Source organism: Orycteropus afer, unplaced genomic scaffold, assembly GCF_000298275.1.
Source record: "Orycteropus afer afer isolate SDZICR_OR568_19922 unplaced genomic scaffold, OryAfe1.0 scaffold00627, whole genome shotgun sequence".
Lineage (NCBI taxonomy): Eukaryota > Metazoa > Chordata > Mammalia > Tubulidentata > Orycteropodidae > Orycteropus > Orycteropus afer.
In genome coordinates this window covers 149,757-162,903 of record NW_006922214.1, presented here as the reverse complement: position 1 = coordinate 162,903, position 13,147 = coordinate 149,757, and the positions used below count along the sequence as shown (strand labels likewise).

Sequence of the window (13,147 nt, the reverse complement as noted above, 5' to 3'; positions counted from 1 at the left end):
TATCTTTGTTCAGAGACGATAATGATCCATGATTGTCTGTAGAGAAAATTCCAAAGGATTCATACAAAAAGCAAACAACCAACCAACCTCCTGGAACTAATAAGTGATTAATGCAAGATTGTTTGATATGATGTTAATATATAGAAGTCAATTGCTTGCCTATATACCAGCAATTAATAATTGAAATTTGAAATAAAAATTACAACATCGTTTACATAAACATCACCCACCCAAATTTAAAGACACCTTACTTCATATATATTTCTTACAGATAATTATATGCATTATTTCTTAATAATAAAACACTAGACACATTTCACAGAGTCAAGAAAAGGTTAAAACTTTTTCTTGACCCTGGGTAATATGTCTGTAAATTTCTTTGGCTTTCAGTTTCACAAGTATGCTGTCAATTATGCCTTTATTTTTTATTGGTTTTCATCTTATGAATCCACAAGTCTAGCAGCTTTTCTGTAGCTTCATTACATACTAGCGATGTTATTTTAGCACTTTCTAGAGTGGCCTCACCTACAGAAGGATGAATTTCCTGTTCCTTTTTCTGGATGCACTGTATTGTTGATTCGTCAACATTGAACTCATGGCCAACAGCACTATATTTGAATGAAGTTTCTCTGACAAATGTGTATTCTCTGTCAGACACATTATAGCATTCTTATGCTCAGGAACACTAGAGAGCACTGGGGCACTATGGTGGGAGGCCATTTTAGATGGTGAAATCAACAACAACAATCACAAAATAAAAGTAGCACTAAACAGACCACAAAAAAGATACTCCCTTACAAAGTGAGACCCAAAACCAAAAAGCAGTGCATTGGCACCTTATTTGATGTCAAGTGGAACATATGTAGAAGGAGCTCTGGTGGCCTAGTGCCTAAGGCATCTGACTGCTAACCAGAATGCTGGTGTTTTAAACCCACCAACCACTCTGTGGAAGGAAGACTGGCAATCTACTTCTGTAAAGATTTGCAGAAACCCAAAGGCTGCAGTGAGTTTTGTTTTGGTTTGGGAACATATGTGTGATTCTAAATGCAAAATTTTCACCACTCTTCACATATCAGTGAAAGACCATGAAAGTCCTGCAAGTATTAACAAGTATTAATTTTATAGTTCCAAATAAATGCTATCAAGTAAGCAATTTGAAAATACAAAGACCTCAAATAATGAGATGAACTATATGTATGTCTGTTCTCCTATTTTGATCATGTTCTCTGCTCCTTTGAAATTAGGTGTGACCATATAATATTCTTTGCCCCACAAAATATGAGTGACTTGATGCATGTCACTTCTCAATGGGAAATTTAAGGACATGTACCTGAATCTCTGTAGCTCTCTTTCCCTCTGAAACAGCAATTTACAATATTCCAGAAAAGCTGCTCTAACACTCTAAATCCCAGATTGAAAGTATTGAAGACCAAAGCTACCAGCCAACCAATGGGGGTGGGGAATTAGCTAAGAATAAGCTTTATTGTACAAGCTACTGAGATTTGAAGGAGCTTTGGTGGCCTAGTGCCTAAGGCTGCTAACCAGAAGTCTGGTAGTTCAAACCCACCAGCTACTCCTTGGAAGGAAGGTTGGGCAATCTACTTCCGTAGTGATACCTCCTTGAAAACCCAAGGAGGGGTCACTATGAGTCAGGTCCAACTCGACGGCACATAACAACAACAACACTGAGATTTGGGGGATGCTTTTTTTTATATAATAGTCAAGCCTATACTGATTTTGTTGTTGTTGACACAGAAAAATTATCCCTTTGTGATGTCAACTAGAAATGATCATAACCAGCTCCAGGTGCTTCCAACTATAAACCTTCCTTGATATTTTCCAAACTCACATTCTCTCGAGACTTCATCACAGCAAAGCCAAGAGCTCTTTTACATATTACAAAGAAAGAAAGAACATGTGGCCCAATCACAAATCTGCTCTTCTTTTGAAAGGACCCACTTTTGCTTAACTTTCCAGAATCTATTACTTTTCTTTTCCTTTTTCCAACTAACTTCTTCAAAATTTCTATAAAAAAGGATTGCAAATTCAATCTTTGCTAATCTTTGCTATCTTTTGCGACTTGAAGTCTTTAGTATCTCCTCTTGAGTGTCAGGCTTCTTTGCTGCAGCAAGTTGGTTTACTCCCAAATACAATATTTGTTGAAATTTTTATAACTTGACTTCAAAATCTGTCATTTAACAATGGCTTGAATAGAAAATATATTTTTCTGGTCTGAAATTTGTCTTGACTTCATTTGTGGAGTTTTATATTGTCATACAGGAGCTTTTGTTTTGTTTTGTTTCTCTGATTATTCAAGTAATATATGTTTATTGAAGAAGATTTGTGAAGTTAAAGGGTAACTATACTAAAGAACAATTATGCATACACCCATCACTCAATTTTGTTGAGGTCAAATTTATCAGTATTTTCTTCTAAAGAATTTTACATTTAGAATCACAATTAAAATGGCCTCCTCCACTTCAAAGTTATAAAAAAAAATTTAGATCTTTAGACTACTTTTAACTTTCACTTTTATAAATCTCTAATAACATTTAGACTTCACTCTGCTGTATATTGTAAGATATAGAATCAACTTTTTTCTAAATGACTACCCACGTTTTGCAACACCAATTATTGAATAGTCCATATTTACCTATTGTTGTTATATGCCGTCGAGTCATCTCCGACTCATAGGTTTCCAAGGCAGTATCACCACGGAAGTAGATTGCCCAACCTTCCTTCCAAGGAGTGGCTGGTGGGTTTGAGCTGCCAGCCTTCTGGTTAGTAGTCAAGTGCCTTAGGCACTACACTACCAGAGCTCCCACAGTAGGTGATTATAACCCAGTACTCTTGTTATTATAGATCTACACACAGAAACAGGTATGGACATAGAATATTTGAATTGTACAATTAGCAAGTTTGATTTAATGGATATACATATATATAAAGCCCAATGAGAACAGAGGTCCCTCACAATCAAAATAACGTTATGCCAATTGCATTCAGAGTTGAAAGCACAACCAAAAATTCTTAGTTTTACTACCTTCCCTTTTTATTTCCTGTCTTTTCAAATATATATCTAATCTTCTTTCAAATGTAAATTTTACCTAGTTTACTCTCACTCCCTTCGCTGACGATATGAATATCTGAATCTTTTTTCAACTATATATTTTGCCATTTTACTGTTACTCATTCTATTTCTAAGGAGTTCTGGTGCACAGTGCCTAAGGCTTTTGACTACTAACCAGAAAGTTGGTGGTTCAAATCCACCAGCCTCCCAGAGGAAGGAAGATGGGACAATCTATTTCTGTAAAGATTTCCTGCCTTGGAAATCCAGTGAGGGTCTCTCTGAGTCGGAATCAACTCAATGGCAGTGAGTTTGGTTTTGGGATTCTATTTATAAAGCATATATGTACTTGAATCACCTTTTAAAAGTATATTATCAATCTTTTAAAGTTGTTTGCTTGTAAACACAGAACAGTCTCACCCCAGTGGATTTCAAATTTCTTAAAAGGTGAGGCATTCAGAGCTTTGAACTTGGAAAAGTTACATCTGACTTCCCATATAAAGGAAGTAATGGAGAGACTACCCACTGGCCGGAAGCCAGATGGCTACTTCCTCTCAGGTTTTAACATGTTAGTGTTATGAAAGAGTGATTTGAATAGAAGACAATTCCATGTCATTCATAGAAGCATTTGCTGAAAAAATGTATTATCCTTCAGATATCGAAAAGGAAAAGGATGGTAGAAGGATATGAAGTATTGTGCACTTTATCAGTAAGAATTTAGGCAGCTTTTGTTATTAGTTGTCATCTAGTCGATTCTAGGTAACTTTATATAGTGAATGAACATAGCCTCACAAAAAGGAATAAAATTTCCATACAGATTTTGAGTATGAGTTATAGAACTGTTTTAACTTGCGAGCACATTGTATGAGCACATCATACATTCTGTATATTTTGTTCTGTTTACTCAAATGAGTTTTCTAGAACCCTGTTGCCCAGTATGGTAGCTTCATGTGGTACAAATGGTTAATGTACTTGGTTGCTAAGTGAAATGTTGGAGGTTTGAGTCCATCTAGAGGTGCCATGGAGGAAAGGCCTGGTGATCTACTTCCAAAAAATTAGCCATTGAAAACCCCGTGGAACACAGTTCTGCTCTGACACACCTGGGGTCACCTTGAGTCAGAGTCACCTCGACAGTAACTAGTAAGCTTCAAAAACTATGTTACCTTCTATTCTCTCACTGTTTCAATATTGGCTAATATTTCCCTATTTTAAGAAAAATTGGATTGTCAAAGCAAACAACATTAAATTGGCACAGGATGGACAGACGTTGTAACTGAAAAGATGTGGTATGTCTCAGTTCCAGTCACTTCATTATTACTGTTTCTTCTGGTCCTTTTTTATTTCAAATGGCAGAAAATTACTTGTTTTTAATGTCTAATAGTTGACCTGTGATGTAATAGTATTCTTCTGTCAAAGAGCCGAAATGTAAAGACAGAAGTTTATTAAATAAATAACGTTGGAATGCCTATAATCCTGACCTGAAAAGGTTTGTGTAGAAAACTAATAGTTACATTATATTTATTCTCTAATTCTGTGTCTTTGACATCAGCACAAGTCCTGAAATAGGAGGGAGCCACTAAATTCTGTCAGTATATATGTGGATATAGTAAGATATAAGAACTCAAGATTTGCAGTCCTATAATCTGAGTGTGTGACTTAATGCTATTTAAAATTTGGTGGCATAGGGCAAATTTTGGAACTATTTCCTGTATCAGTAAAACAGGGCCATAAGAAAGGGTTTTTAAATATAAAAGGATATTATATATTGTATATTCAATGATATTCCAACATACACAATGATGTTCCAGTACATTTTCTCTAAAACTCCTTTTTTTCTTTTTTAATGGGAATAAGCCATTTATTGTAGATTTTGGGAAAAGTTCTGATTTGTAAGAAGTTGAAAGGAAAATGCTTAGTACCTCCCTTACTGAAGATTGGCTCATTTTCCTATGAAAAGGCCAGCCTCTTGAGAGTTTAACAGCTTTGAGAGGGAAGATTTTCCCCTGGCAAGGGAGGATGGAATGGGTTACCCACTGGTCAATCAAGTCAGCCGCATGACTTCTGGCCAGTGATGACAGATGTCATAGAACACCTTCACATTCCAAAGGAAGATACTCAGGGCTACTGCATTAGGTTGGAAACTGTAGGTATTTTGGATTGCAAATGCTAAGAAGATAATTTAATAATGAGAGTTTTAGCTTTGGGGGGAAAAGTTTTGCATCGTTGTTCTTTTGAAATCTCTGACTTCCAAACATATTTTTTTTCTAAAACTCCTTTTAAAACACCATTTAATTTGTTTCTATTTTCCCTCAATACATAATACGTCAAACATACACTTGATATGTTTTGGGGTTTTGCGAATAAAGCATATCAGGCATGGATGTGTCCTGTCTTCTGAGTAAAATGTTGAGTTCCTCAGAAAATTCTATAATGTAAGAGTTAATCCCACAATTGTGTATTAAATAGGTGTTGCAATAACGCCATGCTAAGAAAGACTGGGCCTTCTGAAAGAAATCTATGAAAGAAAGGCAAACAGGAAAAACAAAATCCTTTCATATGAGGAATATACAGATTCCACTTGGAATCCAGTTTTGCTCCAATCATAACTCAGAATGATTTGTCAGGGACAGTGACGACCATCCTAGTTGTGTTTTACATCAAGACCCAGAGCCAAGTTAAAACAAGTCCTACCCCTCCACTCCACACATAGATGTCTACACAACTTTGAGTGTGACACCACTTGAATTCTGTCTCTCAGTGAGATCTGTCACTTTTCTGTTTCTTATTCTTACTTTCTACCCATCTGATAAGACTTCTTTTGTGCCAACTATAAGACAAGCCGCTCCTCGGAAGTAAGGTTGGGCAATCTACTTCCGTAATGACACTGCCCTGGAAGCCCAAGGAGGGGTCACTATGAGTCAGGTCTGACTCAATGGCAAACAACAACAACAACATAAGACAAGTTCTAACAGAGAAATCACGTACTCTCAAATTCAAAGATTACTTCATGGAATTTCTATGAACATAAAAAAGAGCCTTACATTGGCAGAAGAGGTTACAGAGGAGATAGTAATAATCTTATCTGAAGTTTTAAAGATTTCCAAGGAAGTTCTAGGAATATAATGCCATCCAGAATAATCCAGAACCTAGCTCATCACAAGGTTTTTCCATGAATATCGTTAATGAACATCTTCTCTTCAAATCACAATGGATCTTTTTCAGGTCTCAGTCTACCTGTTATTTCTCTCCTTTGTATTTACATAACTTATAAAAATTTCACCATCAGATGTCTGCAGAATTACAGTGTCAGGGATCACTATGCTTGCCAGGTACCTTCATAAACCTGCATCTTAAAATTGTAGGCATCATATACCAATCTGGTTAAACCCAAACTCTTCCTCCCTATGGCCCCATCCAACATCCAAGAAACAATAATAAAACAAATTACCAACAACCAGAAGCGCATTCTTCTCCTGTAGCTTGGTAAGAGATATCAAAAAAAGCAGGTTTATATTTCTAGGATCCATCCCCTTTCCTGCTTCTCAAACAAAACTCTAATTCTCTGAAATGTATCTCTTCATCTTCGATCCTAAAATAATTTTCCATGCCCATCCCAAACACTCAAAAGGCCAACAGGGAAAAGCTGAGTTTTCAACTCTTTTTTGGTTACAAGAGCACACAGTATTTGCCCAAACAAGGACTTGAAACCCATACGCTCAAATCACATGCCTAATACCCTACCAACTTAGCTACTTGGCCTCCTGTGCTTAAATCTTTCTGACAGTCTAGTAAAGGCTAATACATTCTGTTAATGACAGCTTAGTTTTGCATTTGAAGGCAACGTGTTGAAAACCAATCTTTTGCACAAATAATTTACATACTCAAGCCAAAAACAGCCAACAGATCCTACTCACCATACTACTCCCACCACAACCATGCACTGGAATTGGGACAATTAGCAGCGTAGTGCCTAAGGCATTTGACTGCTAACCAGAAGGCTGGCACTTCAAATCCACCAACCACTCATCGGAGGGCAGGTTGGGCAATCTACTTCAGTAGAGATCCCGCCTCGGAAACTTAAGTAGTGGTCGCTATGAGTAGGATCTGACTAGACAGCGGCGAGTTTTTTTTTGTGTGTGTGTCTCTTTTGAAAGCAATCAATATCAGCCACCAGCCTCTAACTGTCCCATTAGGAGCTCTGGTGGCGTAGTGCCTAAGGCATTTGACTGCTAAACACAAAGCTGGTTCAAACCCACCAGCCACTCCTCGGAAGGAAGGTTGGGCAATCCACTTCTGTTACTGATACCGCCCCGGAAACTCAATGAGGGATCTGACTCCTTTACGTTGTTATCCATCCCATTGCAGTCGAATCGATTCCGAATCATAGCAACTTAAAGCAATCCATGAACGTCGGGAAAAATGATTCTAACTCACAGCGACTCAATGAGAAGGTAAATACAAAGCCATTAAGTTGATTCCAATTTGCAAGGCTCTGTCTTTACGAAAGCAGATCGCTTCATCTTTTCCCCACGGACGGTCTGGGGTGTTCGAACCTCCGATCCTTTAGGTTAACAACCAAATGCCGTAACCATTACACCGCTAGAACGACTGGAAGCTGTCATGTAGTCTGAGAAGATCTGAATGCTTGGCGAACTAAAAGAGTTTCCGTAGAGTCGCTTTGTTTTCTCTTCTCTTTCTGTCCTTCTTTTTCTGTCCGGTGCTTCCATGATATGCTAACTAAAGCTCAATTTGAATGAGCTATTTGTTGTGGTGGTGAGCTTCTTGTTTGGAGTTATGGGCTGGTTCCTTTTCTTTCTCTTCCCTCTTGTCTTCCTTCTGCTGACGCCTTGCCCTAGGCGATATTAAGCCCCAAAGAGTATAAATAGAAGAACACTAAAAGGAAGCCATGATAAACAAAAACGAGAGCATGAGGGTTAGTAAAAGACTAAGTGGAGGTGCCAGGGATTGAACCAGGGACCTCGTACATGCGAAGCACGCGCTCTACCACTGAGCTACACCCCCTGACAATGAAGGAATCCTCCGCTGACGATTCTCTTCATAAAAGATTACCGACAGTCTCTGCGAGTTTTCTCCCACCCGGAAAACCGAAGAATTGGCTGGAGAGCACTCTGGATTAAATTTCACTATTTCTGAAATCACTAAAATGGATACTGTCTAGTGGCTTCAGTAGAAGGAAACTGGATTGCAATCTGAATAACCGTTTCTTGTTCTAGGATCTTCCCGCTCCGGTTTGCCTGCTCAAAGTCCACTAGCCAGCAGACTATTTACGTAAAAGTTACTTGCCTCCACCAGGCAAGTCTAAAAAACATCCATCCAACCTCTATGGCAGTGATAATGATTCCAAATGAAGTGCTCCTTAGACTACAAGCAACCGCCAGCTTTAGTCAAACAGGCTCATTGAACGTCACATCCTGTTGGGTCAGTGCCGCGCCAGCGTCCACTTTACGGTTGACTCGCATTGCTTGAGCCATGTCACACCTTCTGAGATTGTCTGTAGTTCTGGCTCCGCACCTACATCTCTATCCCTCCCTTGAAGATTATCCCCACAAAGGATTTTAGAGGGGAAAGAAAAGCTTAAAAACTCAATCAACTTAAATGAGCTTTTTTCCATACTGGAAGAATCTACAAGTCAAAAGCAGAGTCAGGATGGTGGAGCAACAACCAGGCAAAACTGTCACACTCTTCTCCGAGAACTCACTGACATAAGGAGAAAACGTGCTATCCATAGAGATGTTTGAAAGAATAGAGTCAAAGAGCCATGGAAACCATAAAAATGTGCCATCAGTGAATTGGAAATATGAGGAGGTTCTGAATAATACAAAACTGATAGCGTTGATTGGTGGGAAAAGAGTCAAAGGCAGCTGTGTATTCAGGTTGGTGTGTCTTGTGGATGATCTCCATATTGACTCCAAAGCCTTATGCTACCACTTTATCCAAGTTGCTCCATGTGATGTTGAGGAAAGTATTCCAGGCAGGTCTTTACCTAAAGACTTAAAATACTAAACATATATCTTCACTGGTGCTAAAAGTAAACAACGCCCCAGAAACCTGGACAACTCTCCAAGGCTCCTGGGCATCTCATCATTTAATGTCCCCCTCATTAATGCCACAAGAATGCCCCTTCTTGTTTTTTCCCCAGGATCTTGCTCACTTTGAAGTAACAGATGGTAGATGTTTAACCTAAAAGTTTCTTTCTCCCAAGACTTCTAATCTCTAGGATTTTGCACATTCCATGTGGCTTGTCTTTCTGTGCTACTGTACCAACTGTACATGCTTATTGTTGTTGTTGTTATGTGCCGTCGAGTCGGCCCCGACTCATAGCGACCCCTCCTTGGGTTTCCGAGGCACTATCACTACGGAAGTAAGATTGCCCAACCTTCCTGCCTTCCTTCCTTCCAAGGAGTGGCTGGTGGGTTTGAACCGCCAGCCTTCTGGTTAGCAGTCAAGTGCTTTAGCCACTATGCTACCAGAGCTCCCTACATGCTTATTACAAGAGTGTAAATAGCATACAAGTAAAAACAACACAATTTTTACTCTTACTGTTTTTAACACTGGTGAAAACAAGGAAGATTGGAGGCATGAAATTCTGATTCTCCTCGCCTTAGACTTTTAGAAAATTTACTTGAGAAAGTGAGTACAGGAGAGTATTTGTAGTCAGGTGACTTGCTGCAGAAATGGAGATACTGTTTTGACATAGATTGAGGACCTTTCAAACCCTAGGAAGGGATCCAGGACTTTTAGACGTAGGCCTCTCCCAATTGAGCTATGTCTACAATACATTTAGTTTGAATGACACTAATAGTTTTCTCAGCTTTCATGTTTGGAAAGCATTCTTTTTTTTTTTTTTTTCCTTTTTTTTTTAAATTAATTAATTAATTAATTTTTATTTGGGTGAAGATTTACAGAGCAAATTCACTTGGAAAGCATTCTTGAGAGACGTTGTTCTGTTTTTCCTCATTCAAATGAAGTTGTGAAGTACCTCCATGTCCTGTGACTGATTCTAATTATTACCATAAGCTGTAGGGAGGCAGAAGAGGAAGGAGTGGAGAGGTAGATCCTCAGACTTTGTCTTTTATTTGACACAGGCACAGCTGAGAATACAAAAGAATCTGTTAACAAAGACTGCCCAAGGACATCTTTTCCTCCAAGTCTTACTTGTTCTGTTGCAACCAGATTTGGAGGGTTTTGGGTTTTTTTTTCCCAGTGTATTCCAATTCATAGCAACCCCTCTGCCCTGGTGTGTTGTTGTTGTTATTTGCCCTCGAGTCGGCCTCGACTCCTAGAGACTCCTCATTGGGTTTCCGAGGCAGTATCACTACAGAAGTAGATTGCCCAACCTTCCTTCCGAGGAGTGGCCGGTGGGTTTGAACCGCCAGCCTTCTGGTTAGCAGTCAAGAGCCTTAGGCACTATGTAGAACTCAGATTTACAGGATTTTCTAAAACATGAGGCTGTGATCCCCTGTATATCACCTCTGTGATTTACAGAGGTGTATCTGAGGATCCTTTGGGTGGACTCAAACCACCAGCTTTTATAATTAGTAGTCAAGCACTTAACAGTTTGCACCACCCAGGAAGGCATAAAGGGCCTTAGAATGAAATGGATCAGATTTGAAGGTAATATGTTGGGCAATGTATTTATTTGGGGTATGAGCAAGGAGAAAAGTGATAAAAGAAATCTTTAAAAGTGCGTGTGTGTATGAGAGAGAGAGAGAGAGAGAGAGAGAGAGAAAGAGAGAGAGAGAGAGCTTCGAAGAAGAAAAACAAAAACAATAGTGAAGGAGTTCAGGAATAAGCCTGGACTATCCTGTATGCTTAGCCTGTGCTGTACCATTGAGCTACACAACCAGTAAATCCTCTATACTTAAGTAAATCCTCTCTAACTGGTGATTGTACTGATTTCTAGATATGCTGTTGTTGTTAAGTGTCATCAGTCAGTTCCAACTCATAGCCACCCTACGTACAAAAATAAGGAAACACTGCCCAGTCCTGTACCTAGATATTCAAGGACGTAATAAATTGTAGGACAGAATCTGTTGTATTTAACTTCATTATTTCCGAAAATTCTAATCTGGCTCTTTTTTCTTTTTAATATTACCATGAGAAGGATACCTGAATGCCAGACCAAAAAGCATTTCTGCTGCTAAGATCTTCCCAGTCCGGTCAGGCCACTCCAAGTTCCACTCACCCACGAACTGCCACAGGGTCACTTTCAATCCACCATCAAGGAGGGTCCCAGGTTGTATTATTTTCTTTTGTCTCTAATTCTCTTTTCTTCCAACCTCCTCTCTGCCTGAAGCACAGCAAGAAGACATAAAAAACAGTGCAGAAAGATACAAGGAAGAGTAGCAGTGTGTTACCTCAGGGAATTTGGGTACTAGTGGGGAGAAAGGATAGAAGTAGAATGAATTAATAACACTTGGTAAGAAACAAAGTATGGCAAGATGAGTAACATGAGTGTTGATCTAAAAGTTCAGGCCAATGTGGAAAGATAATACAGAAGAGTTATACATTTATCACAAAACCTGATTACTAATGAAGAGCAAAAAGCGTGTTTTACACATGGTCACTGCTGTAGCAACTCTTGGCCTGGGCCCACTTAATGGATGCCTCAGCTCTAGTTCAGGAAATCCCATAGAAGGAAGAGGGAAGAGGAAGGAGAAAAGGAAGGAAAAATCTGCAATTCATTATTTGTATAGAATTCTCTCTTGAATGAGGACAGTGCAAAGGAGACAATATGTGAGCTAGGGTACTAGGTCTTTGTAAAACCTCCATAGGTCTAAAGAAGTCCTTGAACTTTGTCACATTTCGCACAAAGGGTAGGCACTCTGAGTTTTGTCGATATTGTGTGTGACATCCAATCTCCATAGAATCTCTGGTGAAAACTCTAGGGAACATTCTAGAAGAAGCAGCCAGTAATTTATATGGCTTTAATGACTCCCAGATGATTCTGGTAATCATTCAGTTTTGTGAGCTACTGACATAGAAATTCAAGCCCCAGAAACTTGATTAGATTCACTCATCAGGGGAAATTTTATCCAAAAGGAGATAGAGTAGGCAGGTGGTAAGTAGGATATATCCCAAGCTCTAGATCTTTCTCCCTGTCTTCTGTGTACAAAGAAATAGACAAGGTACCCTTTCTGCTAGAGGAAGAGAAGTGTTGAAGATTTTTTTCCCACAAGATGACTGAACTTGTTTGGTCCAAAACTATTGCTGATTTGAGAGTGCTCCCCTGCTCTTTAGGCCACTGGATAAACAGTCTGAGGACTTTGGAGGGTGTGTGTATGGTTGATTTGGAGGGAGCATAGTGCAGGAGCCACTGTTGCTAGTGACTTCCACGACAACCACAAAGCCAAGTTTTCTGGATCCCCATGTGTGGTTGTGTTGGAAGCAATGGTGAGTATAGAAGTAGGATCCCTTGCTGATTCTGGCTTGAGCATTTCAGGTGTGGGTGAAAGCAAATGCAGTGTGTAAACAAATATATATATATATGGAGCAAAAAAGGATAGGGATCAACCATATGTATTCACATGACTAGATTTTGAGAAGTTCTTTAACTATGAAGTGGCATAGCTCAGTTGGTAGAGTTTTACTCTTTTAAAGTGAGATTTTAGGGTTTAAGTCCCTGTTAAGGCTAACCTTTTATTTTGCCAATATATTCCTAACTTTGAAACAGAGATACTTTAAAAGTTTTCTTTTAGGAAACTTTTCAGGGTGTTCATAATATATAAATGTACTATACACTACTTTCTTATGTATTTCCTCCTGTTTCACCAACTGGCTTCTAAAGGCAAAACTTTGAGGGGGCAAAGTCAGGATTGCAATAGAATGAGCCATCGTTCAAACACATGCAACCCTGCAAATTTCTGTTCTATCCTCCTTTTATAGGCAGGAAAGCAGTTTTGTGCCGCGGACCAGCACAGCCACTGGGCTCGGCACTTAATTTCGAAGGTGACTTCGGGTGAATAGGGAGTCGGCGATTTGGCTAACAGATTACAAACAACTCAAAGGCTGAGTGTATCTGAGAGCATTTATTGCCTTTAGCTACATGTTTTTATAGTA

At 39.1% G+C, this 13,147-nt stretch overlaps 1 non-coding gene across 1 annotated transcript; it reads right to left on the bottom strand.

Moving 5' to 3' along the window:
• Positions 1-8,017: 8,017 nt before the first annotated feature.
• Positions 8,018-8,089, bottom strand: TRNAA-CGC. The gene has a single exon. It is a non-coding gene; the product is annotated as a tRNA-Ala (tRNA).
• Between the last annotated feature and the right edge of the window lie 5,058 nt (positions 8,090-13,147).